The 21,212-nt window shown below is 51.1% G+C and overlaps 1 protein-coding gene across 9 annotated transcripts in view; it reads right to left on the bottom strand.

Moving 5' to 3' along the window:
* Window positions 1-21,212, bottom strand: part of LOC147443783 (uncharacterized) — a 153,738-nt gene that overhangs the window by 63,352 nt on the left and 69,174 nt on the right. The gene's annotated exons all lie outside the window — the stretch shown is intronic.

Raw genomic sequence — 21,212 nt, 5'->3', positions numbered from 1 at the left:
GATTTGTGGATAGGCACTATGGTGTGCTGTGTCCACTCCTCTGGGAAGCCCTCCCCTATAGCCCGGTTGAAGACATGTGCAATCAACGGGGCTATAGTGGAGGCCGCATAAATGATGTGCTCACTCTGTAATCCAGTGTGGTCAGCTGATCGTCTGTGCTGCATGCGGCGTATGGCCCTCTCTACCATCTCTGCTGTAAAGAAGGAGGAGCACGTGGGGCGTGGCTCATGTGGCTGTGGGATAGGAGGCTGCCCTGGCACCTCATAGAGGCGCTCTGCATAATCATGCCATATCTGTGGATCCTCAATAGCTGTGGTCGGACGTGGCTCGCGCAGGGTGCGCCATGCCGTCGCGCTATCTATGCTCATGAATAGGCGGTATAGCTCAAGCTCCTGTGCCTCTTCGAATGCTCGCCGCTTTTGGCGTGTCAGCGTCTTCATATCTCGTCTGGCCTCTCTCTCTGTGATCTCTCCTAAGGCTCGCCGTGCACGGAGGCGTCGGTATAACTCTCTGCACTCATCATCATACCAGCGGTTCTGAGGCATAGTCCCGGGGGGGGGAGTGCGTCCTGTGTGAGTGGTGTGTGGAAAAGAGCTAATAGCTGAAGTGTGGAGAACGGAAGAGATATGTGATGTGAGAACTGAGAGTGGTGTGGATGGGTGGAGGAGGCATAGGCCATGCTCGACCTCGGCTGAGTAAAGAGAGGCTAGCTCATGTGTGAAATGGATGGTGGTGTGTGGAGTGTGTGCTGTGGAGCTATGTGGGATGGTATCTCCGGTGATGGAGAAAGAGAGGTATGTGTGGTCGGCTCCGATGGGTATGGGTGGAATGGTGAAGGATGTGATAAGGTGTGTAGCCTCCCTGGGTCCCATAATATAGTCGACTGTACTCCCCCCTCCCTCTGTAACTCCATGTGGCATACAAGTCAGGCCCCCTGAGGTGGGCCACTGGGCCATCCCGTTATAAATAACGAGACGGTGCTGGGAGCCAAGTCGAAGTAGGTGTCGTCCGTAGGCTGTGACTGGAGCTCTGTCTGCTGTATCTCTCATAGTAGCCTCCTCATCTAGAGTGTGTAGTGCCTCTGGGTCCTCGTGGTCATATGTCTCACACTGCTCACTGCGCGTACGAGCATTGAAGTCTCCCATAAGGAAGACTTCACCCAGTGTGGAGTACTCCATAATCTCCTCTGTGAGGCATGCGTACGGTGACTCCTGCTCAATAGGGGCGAATCTGGAGCCTGTGGGAGCAAAGTAGCAAAGGGCAATGTAGACGATCCTGTCTCGTGAGAGCTCGAGGCGAATCCACATGTATCGGGCCTGTGGGTCCCGGGCAACAATCTGTAGTCTGCTGTGAAGCCCCTGTCTAAAAAGTATAGCCACTCCTCCTGAACCGTGAGTGGTGTGCTGGCGCATACATCCCCGATGTAGAGACTCCCATTGGAAACCATGTATCCGTGGTAACCCTCTCTCTGGGCTCTCGTGTGTCTCTGTAAGTAGAATGATGTCTCGACCTCTCATCACCTCCTCAAGTCTCTCTGGGTGTGTCCATAGGTCTCCATTGCAATTCCAAACCGTGACATGAATCTCCTCGTGTGTCCCACAGGCCGCGAGTCCCTATGCGATGGTCTTGCCATCAATGATAACCCTACCATCTCGATATACTTGGCACCAACCCCGCCCATGTACCACATCTTACATCCCCCCATTTGTACAGGATGGAGCTAGAGAGCTTGATGCATTCTCATGATTGTACTACCTTGAGCATATAGACATGCATATACCCCTAGAGATAGAACCCCATCCCTCCTCAGATACTCCATTACCTACATTCAGTTCAGTTTTGTATCAGTTTTGTTTCATTTGTCTTTCCGATAGACGGATGACATACACGCCATGTACATTTGATTTGTCTCATAGGCCGATTTCGGCCTGACATAGACGTTAAAAATCTTTCTTTCTTTCTTTCTTTCTCTCTCTGCTGCCCGCACTCTGCTGCCGCCCTGCCCCCCCCCCCCCCCCCCCCCCCCCGCCTCTGCCCCTCGCGTTGCACCCTCGCGCCCGCCCCTGCACTGCACCCACGCGCCCGCCTCACTGCCCCCCCGCCTCTGCCTGAGCTGCACCACCGCGCCCGTCGCCCCCTTGTTCTACGCGCAGGAAGTAAATTTTTATTTTTATTTTTCGAGACCTCGCCCCCGCCCCCGCCCCCACCACCTTTTAACTTTCGGGCCCCATAGGTCATTATGACCTTTTGAGGACTTTAGTATAACATTTCATTTCATTTCTACCCCCTCCCCCTCCCCCTCCTCCTCCTCCACTTTTGTTTTCGAGGCGCCCGCGCACACACACACAGCTGAACATATTGAGGGCACCGGGCCACACCGCCTGGCGCTCCGCCACTCGTCGCGATCGCCGCCAGTGTGGGTGCACACGTACATCCAGAGCCTCGCCCGCTGCTAGAGTACGTGCACACGCGCATCTAACCCCCTTGCGGACGGCGATCAAACATGACGAAGACGAACGAAAAAGCCGACCCCCTAGAGGATGCCATTCGAAAATGCAAAGAGGAAATGACGGAGACCATTACCAAGATGAACCGCAATCTCTAGGGTACAATAAACATGCTGGAAGGACGCGTGTTGATCCAAGAGAGCAAGATAAGCACGCTGGAAGACCAAGTGACGACCCAAGAGGAAGAGATCGCGTCACTCAAGAAAGATCTCGCCGAAGCACGATCAAGAAACACACTGGAAGAGGGCAAACTGCAACCCTCAGTAATCGAAGAAATCAACACGATCAAGGAGCAAGTACGGGCCATCCAAGAGGGAGAAGAGCACCACAAAGAAATGACGACTTCTTGGGTGGATGTTAGTACCAAAACTCAACAGAAGGCGGACGAAGCCGAGAAATGGATCAAGGTGGCCAAGAAAGGGAAAGGCAAGGAGATAACGCCCACGTCCACACCCAGCAACATCATTAATCAGACACTTGAGGAGGAGCAGAGGAGAAGGGTGCACACTTTACATGTGAGAATTTGCGGTCTTAAAGACAAAAGCAATGTGGACGAAATAGTAAAAGAACTCACAGCCTTGATGGGGATTCATGAGCCGACGAACACAAGGGCATGGAGAGTTGGCAACATAAAGAAAAATGGAAGCGGTGGAGAAACCTCAAAAGAAAGAGCACTCATCCTCTGTTTTCCCTCCATGGAAGCGAAGAAGTCCTTCTTGAAGAAAAGACCAACTCTTAAAGAGACAGGCATCTTTCTCGGGGATGATCTCACCCTCTCGCAGATCGCTCATATGCAGGAAGTAATGCCGGTGATTAGAGCGGCAAGGGAAAAAGGCAAGATCGCTTTTTATCGAGACGGAAAAGTGGTAATACTAGAGCGCCGCTCCACATGACGGTGCGAGACTTATGGGACCACACTCAAAGTAGCTGCCTGGAACTGCAATGGATCTATGCGTCTTGATGTAGGAGCTTTTGAGGATAGCTTTACTGGAAGAGACATCATCTTTTACTCTGAGACACACCAGGCCCCTGGGCAATCCATGCCACACATTAGTGGATACAGGTGGGAGACAGCCTACAGACAGGAGACACGCTCAGAGCACAGAGGGCGGGGCTCGGGAGGAGTGGCAGTGTTATTTAGAGAGGATCTGCAGCCACTGATACACATAGCCCGCAGGGACGAGCAAGCTAGGTACATGTGGGTGAGACTAAAAGCAGAGATAGGCAGATACCTCTATCTAGCTATTTGCTACTTTCCCCCGAGTACATCAGTTTATGCATCACCCAGAGGACACTCCCCTTTCTCTATTTTGGATGATGACATATGGGAGTTCTCTAGGGATGGTGACATCATCATCCTAGGGGACTTCAATGCTAGGACTGCCCATCACCAGGCATTGTTTTAAGATACTTCAGAGGAGATGCTAAGAGAGCTAGATGTAGCAGAGACGGGCCTTTCCAGACTATCACACGATGTGGAATATACTGAGTATGGGCGACGCCTGATAGACATGGGCACTGCACATGGATTGGCCATCTTGAACGGCCTACAGAGATATCCTGCTGCGGGAGGTTTTACATGCTTCTCACCTAGACATGGAGTTAGCACTGTGGACTATGTCATGGCACAGCCGAATCTCATCTCTACTATCCAGGATCTCACATTTGGGCCCAGACCGGTCGGGGTGGCAGTGGATCATGCTCTGGTGTCGATGACCATCTCCTTCCAGTTCAGTGTAGCACACAGGCCACGAGTAGCAGCCCCCACTCGCTACACATTCACACGGGAGACGGATTCTGTATACATGGACGGAATCTACAGACGCCTATGCACTGAGGACCCGAGGCGACCTCTGGAGGAGGTAACTACTATACTGACACAAACATTACATGAGGCAGCAGCAGAAGCATACCCACACACCAAGCCTGAGTAGGGCCCCCGATCAGGGAGCATGCCTCGGAACAGCTGGTACGATGAGGAGTGCCGCCAGATTAGAGCCAGACTTCAGAAGGAGGTGCTGTTGGGGGACGTCACTCACAGACAGTCACAGATTGACTTCCGACGCCTGGTGCGGCGGAAGAAGAGGGCTTTTTTGGCTCGACTCGACCAGGATCTATATCAACTATTCTTGAGTCAGGACTCGCGTGAGGCGTGGCGGCTCTTTCATGAGCACTCCCCCCCCCCCGCGATTTCCTCCGCAGAGACCTGGGGTCAGTACGCATCATCTTTGTACACAGTATCTGGACAGCCGCCCCTCCCCGACCCCCCCGATCCATGCCAACACGCATGTGTCTTTTTCACCGTTGAGATGGTGAAGAAAGCTATTGACAGGATGAAGACTGGGAGAGCATATGATCATGACGGCCTAGTCGTTGAGCATTTCATGCATGCCAAAGACCTACTAGCAGAGCTTCTAGCAGTCATGTTTAACCGTGCCATGTGTGAGGGCCTACCGGACACTTGGAGCCTATCTACGATCGTACCTATCTTCAAATCAGGAGACCCCATGGAGCCTGGGAATTATCGCACTATTATGATTGGGCACACACTGGCACGGTTGTATGCATCCATTCTTGAGCAACAGCTGAGTAGATGGGCAGAGAGGGAGGGAATACGTACAACTGGAAAGGCAGGATTCAGGAGAGGCTTCTCTACTCTTGACCATATCCTGACACTCAGGGCCATCATCGAGGAAGGTAGATCTCATGGGAGACGGATCGATTGTAGCTTTGTGGACTTCCGCAAAGCTTTTCACACAGTACCCAGAGCTAGACTGATGCGCAGACTACAGGAAATGGAAGTACCCACAGAACTCATTTTGGGGACCATGGCATTGTACAAATCAGTAGTAGGGCATGTACGCACCCCGGAGGGACTTTCTACACCGGTTCACTCCACTATTGGGGTGAAGCAGGGCTGCCCGCTCTCTCCTACTCTTTTCGGTATGTATGTGGATGAGATTTCTGACTACATTGACATCGATGGAGATAAAGGGGCTCAGTTGGCAGGGACATGGATTCCACTTTTGTTATATGCTGATGACATAGTGTTGATCTCCGAATCCGTAGAGGGAATGCAACGTCAACTAGATGCTCTGCATACGTTTGCCCACGAAAGTGGTTTGTCTGTCAACATGGGTAAAACCAAGGTTATGGTGTTTAATACCACCCCACAGTGGATCAGGAGGTCAGCACCTACATTCACATACGGCCAGGAGACTGTGGAGTACACAGACGATTACACTTACCTTGGAGTGGTTTTCAGCGGACCTGCATTCTCACTCAGAAGAGCAGCTGAGACCAAACTTACTAGAGCCCACGCAGCATTGGGTAGATTGGAAAGGATGTGTTAGCAGGTTCAGTTTCAGAAGCCCCGAACAAAGCTCTGGCTCTTTGACACCTTGGTGGCTTCAGCATTGCTTTATGGAACCGAGATATGGGGACCTTCACTAGATCACCACGGGAGGCAGGGTCGCACAGACGGTTGGGGGAACATGGAGAAACCTCTCGTCTCTATGATCTCGCCGCTCATTAGAGCCAAGGCATCAGTACCGCGAGCCATTATCCGAGCAGATCTAGCGGCCCCCCCACTAGTGGTGGAGGCGCTCACCAGATCAGTCTCCTTCATGAGACGCACATGGGAACTTCGTAGAAACAGATATGCTCGCATAGCACTTGAATCCTCTCGACAGTTAGCCATACAAGGAGATACAACATGCTGGTATGGGGAGATGACATCATGATTTCAGGCACATGGGTTCAGCATCAACAGGCTGCCACCATTCCATTACTCATTGGATGCAGCATCTCTCACTCTTACATCGTCAGAGATCACCAAGCTCATCTCCCAAGACCTGACCCAGCTAGACACTGTAACCGGCCCGTAGGGCGGTAGGCGTTGGCTTTCACCCGTAATTCTTTACTTTAGACACACACACACACACACAACACTTCGCAAACGAGACCTGTAGCGGGAATTAACACTTAATCACACACACGGCTCGGAAGCTAGAATGCTCCTGATGGGGGCTTTTCACAAGCCAAGCTCCCATACCCCTCTTCTCTCGTCCCCACCCCATGAAAACCCCCTCTTAGAGAGGGAGTGATAAAAGGCAGTGGAAAAAGTAAGAAAAAAATAAAGTATGATTATGTAAATATATGAGAAAGGTAAAATAGGCCACCTCATGCTTGCGGGGCAACCCATCCCCACCTTGCCTCCTTTTTCTTCACTGTTGCCCCCCCGTGTGTCCCTTTTCCTCTCCTCCACTCAAAAGGTCAACCCCCTCTCTCTTCCCCTTGTCCTTTCTCCCATCTCTCTCCCCTCAAGCTCCCGAAGGTTATCCTTTTACCTCGGGTGACTGGGGGTTGGTTTCGACAGAGTGTGGAGTACTCGGGCCTCCCGAACCAGTGCTTCATTTGCCGACAAATGGGCCATCTAGCGAAGGCCTGTCCACGGAGGAGGCCGCGACCTGTACCACAGCCTTAGCCCCAGCCTACCAGGGCTGGCCCGCAGCCACAGCCAACGGCACAACGTACAGATGCAGAGCCACCCTCCTAGCCTGGGGCTCCAGCGGAAGAGGGGTGGCAGCAGGCCCGTGGCCGCCGACGCCATGGGCCACAGCGTCAGCCTGGCACTCAAGGTGGCCTTCAGGTGCCTACTCAGCAGCAGTGAGTTCCCACGGGGAACCATTTTGGTCCTCTTGAGCAGGAGGAGATCCCTGCGCCAACCCCCACCTCCGCTTCTCCATCGATAGCCGCTCCCCCCCCCCAGAGTTCCCCCCCTTTGCCTCATCCTCCCCGCCTTCTACTCCCGTCGCCTCTCCACCTCGCCCCTCTACCTCTGTCGCCCCATCCCGCCCCTCTTCTCCTCCACTCTCCCCAGCTCCTTCTCTCCCCCCTCCTGCTCCAGTTCCTCAGTCTACTCAGGAGACTGGTCCCTCGCCGGCGGCTAGGAGATCTCTTGGCAACGCCTTTGCCGCGAGTCCCCTAGCGAGAGAGGATCAGCCCTTCTTGCGGCCCCCTCTGCAGATTCAGACATCCTCCCTTGCAGCCATCCCTCGTCGGCTGACGAGCATTGACATCCGACGCCACTGGGACTTCTTCGAGTACGGGTTCACTCGTTTTCTAGGCGATTCCCCAGCAGACCATGAGGCAGCCTGTTTCAGGGTCCATGTTTTGTTCCTCGCCGCTAGGGGGACAGAGGCCCTGGACTCAGCAGTTGGTTTCTCCTTCCCTCTCTGTGGTAGGGCCGAGACATAGTGGTCCCTTGACTCAGTGGTGGGATGGTTGCATACATAGGTCTTAGAGTTCTCTCACCACATGGGAGAACTTGCAGTTACAGCAGGCTCGACAGGAGCTTGCTAGCATAGAGGAGAGGCGTCATGAGTTTGCCTTTCACCGACAGGCATCTCAGTGGACTCAGGTGGGTGACAGAGTGACTGGTGCTTTTTTTGAGACAATGGGACCTCGGCACTCGCATGCCAAGGTCATTCAGTTGAGGAGGCCCGATGGGTCAGTTGCTTGTGAGCCCGAGGATATGCGTACAGTTGCTACTCACTTTTACCGTGAGTTACTGTCGGCTGAGCCTCAGTCAGAGCGACAGGATGCATGCAGGGAGCAGGTTTGGGCACCGATGCTATGTCTTGTGACAGAGGAGATGCGCCAGAGGCTAGAGATGCCACTTCAGCTTGAGCAGCTGCATACAGCTCTAAGGGCCCTCCCTCGTGGTAGCTGTCCAGGTGACGATGGGTTGACTCCCAGCTTTTTCTTGGAGTACAGGGACCTGCTTGGCCCAGATCTCTGTAGTGCTTTTCACTACATTTTGCACACAGGAGTGATGCCTGACAGCATGAGTGAGGGCTTGATCTACCTCATTCCCAAAGAGGGTGGCTCCTTGGATGAGATTCGACAGTGGCGCCCCATCACCATCCTCAACTCAGCCTACAAAATTCTTGCCAAGGCTCTAAGTTTGAGGATTCAGCCACTTTTAGAGAGCCTTATACATGGGACTCAGACAGGTTTTGTCAAGGAACGCAGTATCCTTGACAACATCTTTACTTTCTGGGAGGCTTCTGCCCTGGCACGGCTCCGTGGTGAGGACCTTGTGATTCTTCTTCTCGATTTTGAGAAGGCATACGACCGAGTTGACTGGGACTTTCTAGAGGGCACTCTCCGCAGGATGGGCTTCTCACGTGCTTGGATCAGAGGGGTGTCAGCTTTGTACAGACAGGCTCACAGTCACGTGCTTTTGGCAGGGGGGAGAGGTGAGCGCTTCATGCTCACACGCTCAGTCAGACAAGGTTGTCCTCTTGGCCCCTTTCTCTTTCTGTTCTATGCGGAAGCCATGAGCAGATTTTTGGTGTCACAGCAGGTTGGTCTTCGGGGCTTAGCACTCCCTATTCGCGGAGAGGAGCTACTGGACGCTGAGTTTGCCGATGACTCAGCCTTGTACTTAGATGGCCAGGAGGCCAATCTTCACAGATGTGAGCAAGCTCTGGAGACCTTCTGTTGTGCATCGAGCGCACTGATCAACTGGAGAAAGATAGTGGCTTTCTCGGTTGGTAGTGCTCCTGTGCCAGATTGGATGCCAGGAGAGGGTTTCAGGTGGATTCCCCCAGGGACTGCAGTTCGGTACTTGGGTTGTCAGGTTGGTTTGGACTTGTCTCTCGAGCAGCAGATTGCTCCTCTTCTCCTGTCCATCAGGAGAAAGCTGTTACAGGAGCTCAGCACGTCTGTCGCTGGCTGGTAGAGTAGTAGTTGCCAACCAGGTGCTGTTGGCGACTATGTGGTACATCACTACCTGCTGGATCTTCTCGAGTTCTTGTATCAGCCAGGTAGAGAGGTTGATCAAGAACTTCCTTTGGTCAGGACGTGACACTCAGATGGCCTGAGCCAAGGTGGCTTGGTCGGTCATCACACTTCCTTGTTCTCAGGGAGGGCTTGGGATCATTGATCCAGCACAGTAGAGCAGAGCCCTTCTAGGGAAGTTCATAGTCAGAGGACTTCTTCTAGGTGAGGAGCCCTGGAAGGAGTTCTTGTTGCAGAGGCGGCCCTTGACAACCTTCGACTAGATGGAACTTTACAGAGATGCGCCGAGTTGGTTTGAGGAGGAGACTAGAGGACCGCTTCGCTGTGAGTTTGCTTCGTTCTTGGGAGCTCTTACGGCGTGGCCTGGAGCAGCGATAGCCGATGTGCACGGAGGAGCGCCTACAGCAGCCCCTCATCTGGAACCCCATGGTTAGCACTCAGAGAGGCCACTTGGTTGGTAGTCGACCTCATGTTTCCTGGGGGGTCCCATGGCAGCAGGTCCAGCGCGCTCTCTAGGTGACTGGCTAGAGTTCACAGGTTTGTCAGAGGAGGTGCAGGGTTTCCAGCTGCAGGGCATGAGAGGGGTGCAGAGCATGTGTCAAGACATCTCAGAGTCAGTTCCAGCTGAGTGGCTCACACCTCTCGAGCCAGTAGCACCCCGGTGGATGGGAGCCTTCACACGACTGGAGGTTCTCATTTCAGTCAGGCCTGCTCAGAGACTGTCCCAGCCCTGTTCTTCGAGCTTCAGGGTGGGGGACGATTACAGCGAGTTGCAGTAGAGGCCCCGCAGGTAGCAGAGTGCTGTTTTCAGAGGATCCGCGTTGTGGGCATCTGTGGGAGGACTTGCGTCATAGACCCTGACCCAGCAGCTCTTGAGACTGGACACTGGAGGCTATGGGCTTGGGAGTGTTGTCCACTGGCACGAGTACAGTGGGATCCTGGTGAGTGGCTATGGAGGGACCCCTTCTCTTCTGTAGACCACCCAGGAGTCCCCTTCTTTCAGTACACTGTTCGGCTTGGACGTCATATACTTGCAGCACAGAGAGAGGCCCGCCCCGCTGCAGCACGTCATTGGCAGGAGGAGGGCCTCACAGTCCAGTTCTTGGCAGCATTTTGGCAGAGGCTGTGGGACTCCAGACAGCCGAGGCGCGTCACTTTGTTTCAGTGGCTGGTTGCACACAGAGCTACAGCAGTAGGGAGTTGGCTTGTGCATAGTGGTCTCTCGGCCGCATGTGCAACCTGTGACCAGTTGGTGGAGAGTCAGCGTCATTGTCTTTGGGACTGTCCCTCGGCCCGGCAGGTGTGGCTACGAGTTCTTCGGCTGATGCCTAGTCTCTCCACGGCTAGACAATACACTTGGGGGGCAGCGGCTTGGTCCACTCTCACGGGCCCGGCACTTCAGTTTGAGCTATCATCCACCAGCAGGATGATAGTGATACAGGGGGGGCGTCCTACACTCCAGCCTGCTACTACAGAGCTTACTCCACAGGAGTGGTGCAGTGAGAGAGAGGAGTGTTGGGAGCTCATCAGTGGCCTGACACTGTGGTTCATCTGGCGGGCCCGCTGTTTCCGCATTTTTGAGGCCCGCTTTGTGCCGCCAGCAGAGACTATTCGTGACTTTTGGCTAGAGCTGATCCATACTCTCAGAGGACAGCTTGAGGGACTACAGGGCAGCTCCGACCGCATGCGGGAGCGCCGCGAGGCTTTCCTTCGACTCTGGCGCCCTGGGCCTTTCTATACCATTGTCCAAGGTGTGCTCAGCTGACACTACCGACCACTTGTGTGGCTCTTCCCTCCTCCCATCCCTTGATTTAGCCTCATTGTATATATGTTGTTCTTTCATTGGGAGAGTCTCCCCATCATGTTTGTTGTAGCCCTCTCTTGCAGAGGTGGTTGTAGCCCTACGGGCAGCTTTCATTAACTAATAGAAGGATCTTTTTCTCGGAAAAAAAAAAAGCTACCGGGGAGGGGTGTATCCGAGAGAGAAGCTCCTCAAAGGTGACATTCCCTTGAAAGAGCTGTGGAAATTCAACACGGATGTGTGCGTATGTTGGGCACTCAACGGTGACATGAGCCTCGCTTTCCACTTTGTTCAACTTGCATTGTGGGCATGTCCTCCTATTTTCCTTAATATTCAGCCACCCTCCCGTTTCAATCTTGAGCATGTGTGATCGCGTCCGCATCAAAGTAATGGCTCGTCTTGCCCGGTGGGACATGGGTGTCTTTATATGCATCTGAGTGTCCCAATCTTGTAGGTCTCCCAATACTGTGTATTGATGTGCTTGCCGTAGTACTCAAATTTGGACCTGTGTCTGTTGTCTTCCATCTGGTGTGTAGGGATTCAAGTATGCTTATGTCAAAATTCAGCCCATGTTCATGTTCGGTGTGTTCCTCTATATGCATGTCCACATGGTCTCCCACATTCCATCTAGAGAACCATTTCCGTATGTCTTCTACAAGACTAGATGTGAGAAACTTACTCTTGTAATTCTTTTGCGGCTTACATCCGGTTTGCCATGCCTTGTGGGGTAGACGGCTCTCTGGCATCATCTTAACTTTCATGAGGTATCTATGTACTCTCTGTAAGGCTTGCATTTCCAAAGGTCTCTTGCCTGTCTCCAAAAGCATCACTGAGTATGGGGTGGTAGTTTTGATCCCCAGGTGTCTACATAGGAATTTCTTTTGTATCTTTTCAATGTCGTTCCAAGTGCTAGCGGGGATACTCCCCCCCCCCATACCTCTACACCATAAAGTATTCCTCTACACCATAAAGTATTGTTTGGACCACACATGCATCAAATGCCATAGACTTAATTTCCCATCGCTTTGTGACACTCTGCTTGCACATGTTCTCAAATTCATAGTAATTTGCATGTCCTGCATCAATTCTGTTTTGCACGCAACTCCCCCATGCATGGTTTGAGGGAACATAGATGCCCAAGTACTTGAAACTCTCAAGCGCTTGGAGTGTTTTCCCGGCATACGTGATGATGGGCTGATTCTCATTTCTACATGTGTGGACTGACATAATCTTTGTTTTGGCTACATTGACTGACAAGCCCGTTGCATTGCAAAATGCATGTACTGCATCCAGAAGTTTCTGTAGAATGAGGGCATTGTAGGCAAGGAGAACTACATCATCGGCATATATGAGGAGAAGCAGCGTGAAAGTGCCAATACTAGGGTGATCTCCCCTTTCTCTCATAGCCTCGTTGATGAAGTCATCAAGCTCGTCTACGCATAGTCCGAAAAGCGTAGGTGACAAAGGGCATCCTTGTTTAACTCCCATGGTGCTCTTGAATTCTTGTGAGAAACCTGTTTTTGTCTTGAGTTTGCATCTGACCTCTTGGTATAGGCGCCCTACGGCTGCCCTGATATGCATAGCAGGGACATGGATTCCGCTGTTACTATATGATGATGATATTGTGCTGATTTCTGACTCACCAGAGGGGATGCAGCGTCACTTGGATGCTCTGCATACATTTGCTCGTGACAGTGGATTGTCTGTCAATCTGGGGAAAACCAAGGTTATGGTGTTCAACACCACACCACAATGGGTCAGGAGGTCGGCACCCACATTTATGTATGGCCAGGAGACTGTGGAGTACACAGATGCATATACTTATCTTGGGGTAGTCTTCGGTGGACCGGTGTTTTCACTAAGGAGAGCATCAGAGACTAGACTGACGAGAGCATATGCAGCTTTGGGAGGACTAGAGAGGATGTGTTCGTAGGTTCAGTTTCAGGAACCGCGAACAAAGCTTTGGCTTTTTGACACTCTAGTGACTCCAGCTATGCTCTATGGAGTTCAGGTATGGGGACCCTCAGTAGACCACCATGGGAGATCTGGCAACACAAATGGATGGAGATGTATGGAGAGGCCTCTGGTCTCTATGATAGCTCGGATGATTCCGGCTAAGGCCTCAGTACCACATGAGATTATCCGAGCCGAGCTAGCCCCCCCCCCGTGGTGGACGCGTTGACGAGATCAGTTTCTTTTATGCAAGGTCTATGGGATCTCCCCAGGGACAGATACGCTCGGCTTGCCTTGGAGTCATCTCGACAACTAGCTCTACAAGGCGATACAACATGTTGGTATGGACAGATGATAGCATGGTTTCAGTCACATGGTCTCAAGATGGATAGATTACCTCCACTTCAATACTCCCTGGATGCACCTTCCTTGTCTCTCACACGGACACAGATCACCAGACTCATACGTCAGGATCTGATTCAGCTAAATACCAAGAGCACATGGATACAGCTGACACAGGAGTTGGGCACGAAGATGGCCTTCTACAGAGAGCATCTTCTCCAACTCACGGAGGACGACTTTGTGACTAGGCTGCGTCTATGGACACACACTTATCTCATGGGATAAGATGCGCTATTGGACAGATACGCACATCCTCACATCAGCTCCAAATCGAGACTGGCCAATTTCGAGGGGTGCCGGCAGGAGCTAGGATATGTCACTATGCAACTTAGAGCAAGAGACAGAGTTGCACTACACATGTCACTGCCCGGCATACTATGAGATACACGGCCGCTTCCACTGCCTGTTCAGAGAAGGGTTCGGACCTTTTTCTAGAGTCATGAGATACAAGGATCAGAGGTGTCTCGGATTGTTCCTGCTAGAGCTGCGCAAACTTAGGGAGAGCTTGCTAAGAACATCAGAGGAAAGACAGTCCCAGAGACGAATCACAGATTTCTTTACACCAGCCAAAGGAGAGCCAACGGAGCAGTCATTACAGCAAATCTCAGAGCCTACTCATACTAGAGGTACACTGCTTGATCGAGCCACGGAACTTGGCAGATCCAGACGTCCACGACCTCGGGGGTCTCCCACTACCGACGAAGGCTGCAACAGAAGATACAGATCACTCTAGCTCGACATGCAAGACGCCCAACCAGAGTACTGACCATGGAGGAGGTCGATGAGATCCGACAGCGACCGATGAGAAATTTCATCTGAACCCACAAACCCCCTCCCCCCCACATTTCCTTTCTCCTTAGCGTCTTAGTGTTAGTTCTTTGTAACTTTGTAATTTACGTACTCAGACATGGTATCAGATTCACCAATTGTAACTTTTTGGTCTCATAGGTCATTTTGGCCTTTTGAAGACGTTAATATAACATTTCATTTCATTTCATCTCTCTCTCTCTCTCTCTCTCTCTCTCTCTCTCTCTCTCTCTCTCTCTCTCTCTCTCTCTCTCTCTCTCTCTCTCTCTCTCTCTCTCTCTCTCTCTCTCTCACTCTCATAGACCGAGCATTGGAGCTAGGGAGATCTAGACGACCCGGATGGAGAAGAGGAGCTACACAATTTCGAAGGAGGCTACAGCAAAGGATTCGAGCCATACTTTTTCATCATCCAGAGCACAGATGAAGATGAATCTCTATGAAGATGGATCTCTACTTCCCTCCCATATTGTCTACACATTGTACTGCTTAGTTCACACATTTCACGCCTTTCACTTTTCACACCTATCAGCTTGTTTAGGATTCCGCTGTATTTATATTTTGTTATCCTAGTTTATTTTATTTTTTTGTCAATGTGACTTTGTATCAGAGGCACCGCATTGTAACTTTCTGGTCTCATAGGTCACTTTGGCCTTTTGAAGACGTTAATATAACATTTCATTTCATTTCATCTCTCTCTCTCTCTCTCTCTCTCTCTCTCTCTCTCTCTCTCTCTCTCTCTCTCTCTCTCTCTCTCTCTCTCTCTCTCTCTCTCTCTTTTTGGAAAAAGTCAGGGTTGTAAATTACTGAGTACAAAACAATCCCAGTGGATGCCAAAGTAGCCTATCACGTGGGGTGTACAAGCTGAATGAAAGGAGGAGAGCCACTATAGTGACTACTCGACTAGAACAATCTCATGGTGGTAATGCCAAGTAATCTGACCACCTGTCAGTGTGAAGAAAAGTGGGGATCGTGCCCAACGCCGAAGGAAGGCAAATCGACGAGCCTCGGCGGTTCTAGATGGACCGGAGGACGAATCCCACTGCCAAATCAGGGTGTGAATGGTGTCTAACCAAATGGCAGTGAGGATATCCTGAAGGAGCTGTGGAGCCGCACTGAGAATGTGAAGACAACGAGCTCTCCAAATATTCCATAGTGTAATGCTAGTGATGACTGAGAAAACTGCATCACGTGTCTGCGAATCTCCCTGCCAAGCAATCTGTGGTAGCATAGCCAAAGTCCCTCGTCGATAACTAGTGGAGGTAAGCATGAAGGCTGGATCTATGGCTGAGCCCTCGTAGAAAAGATGCAGGCCGGGCATCGACATCAACCATGAGACAGATCCCCAAGTAAGAAATCCATGCTGAACACTTGATCTGCTGAGTAGAGAGCAAACTGCAAGCCACACTACATGGGAAGCTGAGCATGACCAAAGACAGTGAGCAGGTGACTCAAGTTGGCGCAAAGAGGAGCGAGTACATAACGGATCATGACCCATAGTAGCTAGCCAAGTCCCAACTGGTAGTCCCGCATGAGCAATCATCCACATGAAAAAGGAAATACGACGAGCAACATGTAAATCCCAGATCGCGAACCAAAACTGCTGCAGATAGGCATGAGAGAGGCCTGAATGTAACCAGAAACGCATACAAGTGGGCTGCTGCTACCAGACACTAAACACACACACAACATCACCAAAGAGTACACTATGCATTGTGTGTGCCTAGTACACACACACACACCCACACCATCACCATCACCGCAATCACCATGCTCGTCTTGAGCATGACCGCTACACCCTTGGGCTATGGAAGATGAAGGGCAGCTAAATGAAGGATGATGGCCATAACCCTCGTGCGAGTCTTCGTCATCAGCTCCCACCTATCCGCAATGTGCTCTACCACTCTCTCTCTTCTCTTTCCCCTACCCTATGCTTCCCATTTCATCGCCTTATTCTCTAAATAAAGCTTGAGGTTTTGTGAGTATGTTTTCTTGCAATGTTTTGCCCATGTGAGGTGTGCGGAATCGCCACCTAGTCTGATGTTTGGAGTGAGCTTGTGTATGTGTGAAGGGTGTACGGATTCGCCATCCTTCTCAGGTACCTAAGTACTAAGCCGCTATAATCTCTCTCTCTCTCTCTCTCTCTCTCTCTCTCTCTCTCTCTCTCTCTCTCATTCTCCTTCCTCTTCATCATTACTCCCAAGCATCCATCTCTCTTGGATGAAAACATTGTTATGGTGGTGTGTTGTTTGCGTCCTAGCCGCTCAAGCTAGGTGGTGCCCCCTGTTTGCTTTACTGTGACAGGCTCGAGGCGCGCTATTCGGTCCCCGGTGTTTTAGAGGCCGTCGGGGGTTCGGGGTTCGCTTTGCTCCCGTCACTCCGAGCAGACACCGACAACCTGTAGGCCCCAAAATTGGCGCCCCTTTCGGTATTTCTTTATTCTTTATCAAAGGGAATAAAACCTGTGATCTCCCACAAGCTGCCCCGCACAATCTAGGCTAAGAAACACCTATTCTGGCCCGATTTCGGCAGCATAACTGTACTAGGACGCTTCACAGTCAGTATCCCCACGCAATAGGTGACTTTCCCGACGCATACGGACACTTTGCAAAACCTGGCGAGAATCTGCAGCATGCTGAATTCTCTGTTTTCTGCCCCGAAAATGCGCCAGTTCACCTGTACAACGGTCCCCTTGCCTCCCCGAACCTCCTGGGGGTATTAGGGTCCGTTTAGGGCCGAAACCCTAAACCTGCAAAAATACACAGCAGGCTGTAATTCCCTGTTTTGGGCTCCGTTTCGCGTGCCGGTCGCATCCGTAGCAAGACCTCGAGCTCCCGCACCTGTAGGGCTACTTGCCCTTTGAATCGGACGAGATTTCTGGCGTGAAACCTCTCCGAATTCACCTGTACCTGCGGGGGATTAGCCGCTAGCTAATCCAATACCTGTGCAAGAGGCTCTTGCCTCGGCAATCGCGCATGAACCCACATAACTGTACATTGGTCAAACGAAAAGCCCACTAGTGGGGCATAACATACTGCTCGTACGGGAGAGAGAGGGCAGTGCGTAGCGTGCAGGGCATCACTCCTGGCACCGCACTATACATAAGAGGGAAAGGAAGCACTCCATAGCTCTTAACCTGTGAGACAGGTTCGCAATGAAGCATCCCCCAAGCATAAATCGAGCACACCCTCTTCTGCCCTTAACTTGTAATGCATCTGTGAACAAATAGATGCAAAAAGGGGAAGATTTCCATGGCTGCCAATACCTGCATATCGCTGAAAACGCAGCAAAACAGCCTTCTAAACACGCATTTGATGCCTTCCAATGCTGAAAATGAGCTCCTTGGACCTAGGCAAAGTCATTGGGAAGCTCAAAAATGGAGAGAAATGGCTGAAAATCAAAGTTAACAGCCTCCAAAACTACTCCCAAAAGTCAGTTACGGATTCTCTTCTCCCAAACTTGGTAAATTGACCAAAAAGTGCCACTTGGCACTCATACATGCAATTTTCTCGCATTGGGCTTCCTGCTTAAAAATCTCTCAACTGGTGCATCAACTGACTTTGCAGCAAAGTAATAAAATGTTCCCTTGGTCATACCGAAGGTAATGACGCGAACACATTTCACGGCCCAAAATAGCAGTTCCCTAATTTTTAGGAGATGCTTCCGACGGGCTCCCGCTGGTCTTCTGACCATCTATCCTCATTAGGACCGCATCCAAAAGTGCAATGTGGCCCAACTGTCGGATACTTTCTGTTGGTGATCCCCCCCTTGACTTTATGCCTTTATTGAGTTCACTTCCTAGTATCCACCAACTTGCTAAGTGCGACGGGGGGACCTATATGATCTTGCTCTGAGCCTAGACATCCTCTTACTGTACGAATTCCAGTGCCGACCAACTTCCCGTCTGCAGGTGAAAGTACCGTTCACATTGGCCATACAATGTCCGACCATTTGCAGCTTCAAAAAGAGGGTCTCGAAAATTAAACAAAAATCATTGGAAAGAAACCAACAACTAAGGTTAGCAATTGCCACGTCTTCGTGACAGACACCACGAGGACATGGATACAACCAGCACAGGAATTGGACACGAAGATGGTTTTCTACAGAGACCATTTCCAGCTTACGGAAGATGGTTTTGTGACGAGACCCAAATACATGGATTCCCACTTGTCTCATGGGATACGATGTGCTATTGGCCAGTTACGCACATCCTCTCACCAGCTGTGGATTGAAACTGGGAGATACAGTGGAGTACCAGCAAAAGACAGGACATGCACCTTGTGTAACATGGAACCTGAGACAGAGCTACACTATACATGCCGCTGCCCCGCCTACTACGAGATACGAGGCCGATTCCACTGTCTGTTCAGAGAGGGTTTTGGACCACTCTCAAGAGTCATGGGATACGAAGATCAGAGATGTCTGGGTTTGTTCTTGCTCAAGCTACGCAGACACAGAGATAGCCTGATGAATGGAGAGGCTAGCCAGTCTCAAAGACGGATCACCGACGTTTTCAGAGTAGACACGGGACAGCCGCAAGAGCCACTCCCACAACAGAGCTCCCCCTCGTCTCACACCAGAGGCACACTGATTGACCGAGCGATTGAATTGGGGAAATCCAGGCGCCCGCGACGACTGCGAAGAACTACACAGCATCGACGGAGGCTACGACAGAAAATTCGGAGCACGCTAGCCAGGCATGCACGACGCCCGGTCAGACTACTAACCATGGAGGAAATTGACGAGATTCGCCAACGACCGATGATAGATCTCTTGTGATTCAGCTATTCCAACAAGCCGCCCATTTTCTTTCTAAGTTTGTTGCTTGGCTCATATCAACCAGCTTAGGACCCCATAGTATATATCTTTGTTTAGTACTGTTGGTAGGTTATTAGGTTATTTTGTTACTCTGACTTTGTATCAGATCCACCACTTTGTAACTTTCGGGTCTCATAGGTCATTATGGCCTTTTGAAGACGTTAATATAGCATTTAGTTTCATTTCATCTCATTCTCTCTCTCTCTCTCTCTCTCTCTCTCTCTCTCTCTCTCTCTCTCTCTCTCTCTCTCTCTCTCTCTCTCTCTCTCTCTCTCTAGCCCAGGCAGCATTGGGAAGATTGGAGAGGATGTGTTCGCAGGTTCAGTTTCAGGAGCCCCGGACGAAGCTCTGGCTTTTTGACACCTTGGTGGCTTCAGCATTGCTCTATGGGGCTGAGATATGGGGACCTTCATTGGATCACCACGGGAGGCCGGGTCGCACAGACGGATGGGGGAACATGGAGAAACCTCTTGTCTCTATGATCGCGCGGCTCATTAGAGCCAAGGCATCAGTACCACGGGCCATTATCCAAGCAGAGCTAGCCGCCCCCCCACTAGTGGTGGAGACGCTCACCAGATCAGTCTCCTTCATAAACCGCACATGGGAACTTCCCAGAGACAGATATGCTCGCATAGCACTTGAGTCCTCTCAACAGTTAGCCATACAAGGAGATACAACATGCTGGTATGGGGAGATGACATCATGGTTTCAGGCGCATGGGTTCAGCATAGACAGGCTGCCACCATTCCAGTACTCATTGGATGCACCATCTCTCATTCTTACACAGTCGGAGATCGCCAAGCTCATCCGCCAAGACCTGACCCAGCTAGACACTACGAGGACATGGATACAACCAGCACAAGAATTGGGCACGAAGATGGCTTTCTACAGAGACCACCTTCTCCAGCTTACGGAAGATGGTTTTGTGAAGAGACCCAGATACATGGATACTCACTTGTCTCATGGGATACGATGTGCTATTGGCCAGTTACGCACATCGTCTCACCAGCTGCGGATTGAAACTGGGAGATACAGCGGAGTACCAACAGAGGCCAGGACATGCCCCTTGTGTGACATGGAACCTGAGACAGAGATGCATTATACATGCCGCTGCCACGTCTAATACGAGATACGAGGCCGCTTCCATTGCCTGTTCAGAGAGGGTTTTGGACCACTCTCAAGAATAATGGGATACAAAGATCAAAGATGCCTCGGTTTGTCCCTACTCGAGCTGCGCAGACACAGAGAGAGCCTGATGAATGGCGAGGCTAACCAGTCTCAAAGACGGATCACAGACTTCTTCAGAGCAGACACGGGACAACCGCAAGAGCCACTCCCACAGAAGAGCTCCCCCGCGTCTCACACCACAGGCACACTGATCGACCGAGCGATTGAACTGGGGAAATCCAGGCGCCCAAGACTACAAAGGACTACACAGCATCGACGGAGGCTACGTCAAAGATTCGGAGCACGCTGGCCAGGCATGCACGACGCCTGGTCAGACTACTAACCATGGAGGAAATCGATGAGATTCGCCAACGATCGATGCTAGATCTTTTGTGATTTGGCTATCCCAACAATCCGCCCATTTTTGTTTTTGCTTAGCTCACATCGACCAATCTAGGATCCCATAGTATATATCTTTGTTTTGTACTGTTGTTAGGTCATTTTGTTACTGTGACTTTGTATCAGATCCACCACCTTGTAACTTTCTGGTCTCATAGGTCACTATGGCCTTTTGAGGACGTTAATATAACATTTCATTTCATTTCAGTTCTCTCTCTCTCTCTCTCTCTCTCTCTCTCTCTCTCTCTCTCTCTCTCTCTCTCTCTCTCTCTCTCTCTCTCTCTCTCTCTCTCTCTCTCTCCTCCCAGCACTTCAGTATATGCTTCACCCAGAGGCCAGTCTCCTTACTCTGTACTTGATGATGATATCTGGGAGTTCTCCAGAGATGGAGACATCATACTCCTGGGGGATTTCAATGCCCGTACAGGCAGCTCACAGACGGTCTTCTATGACACCTCAGACGAGATGCTTAGAGAGTTAGAGCCAGAGGAGATGGGACTTGAGAGATGCTCACACGACAAAGAACATACAGAGTATGGGAGATACCTGAGGGA

The sequence above is a fragment of the Adiantum capillus-veneris genome, chromosome 13 (assembly GCF_014529385.1).
Source record: "Adiantum capillus-veneris isolate H3 chromosome 13, ASM1452938v2, whole genome shotgun sequence".
Lineage (NCBI taxonomy): Eukaryota > Viridiplantae > Streptophyta > Polypodiopsida > Polypodiales > Pteridaceae > Adiantum > Adiantum capillus-veneris.
The sequence above is the reverse complement of the archived record's forward strand: the minus strand, read 5'-3'. Positions and strand labels throughout refer to the sequence as shown.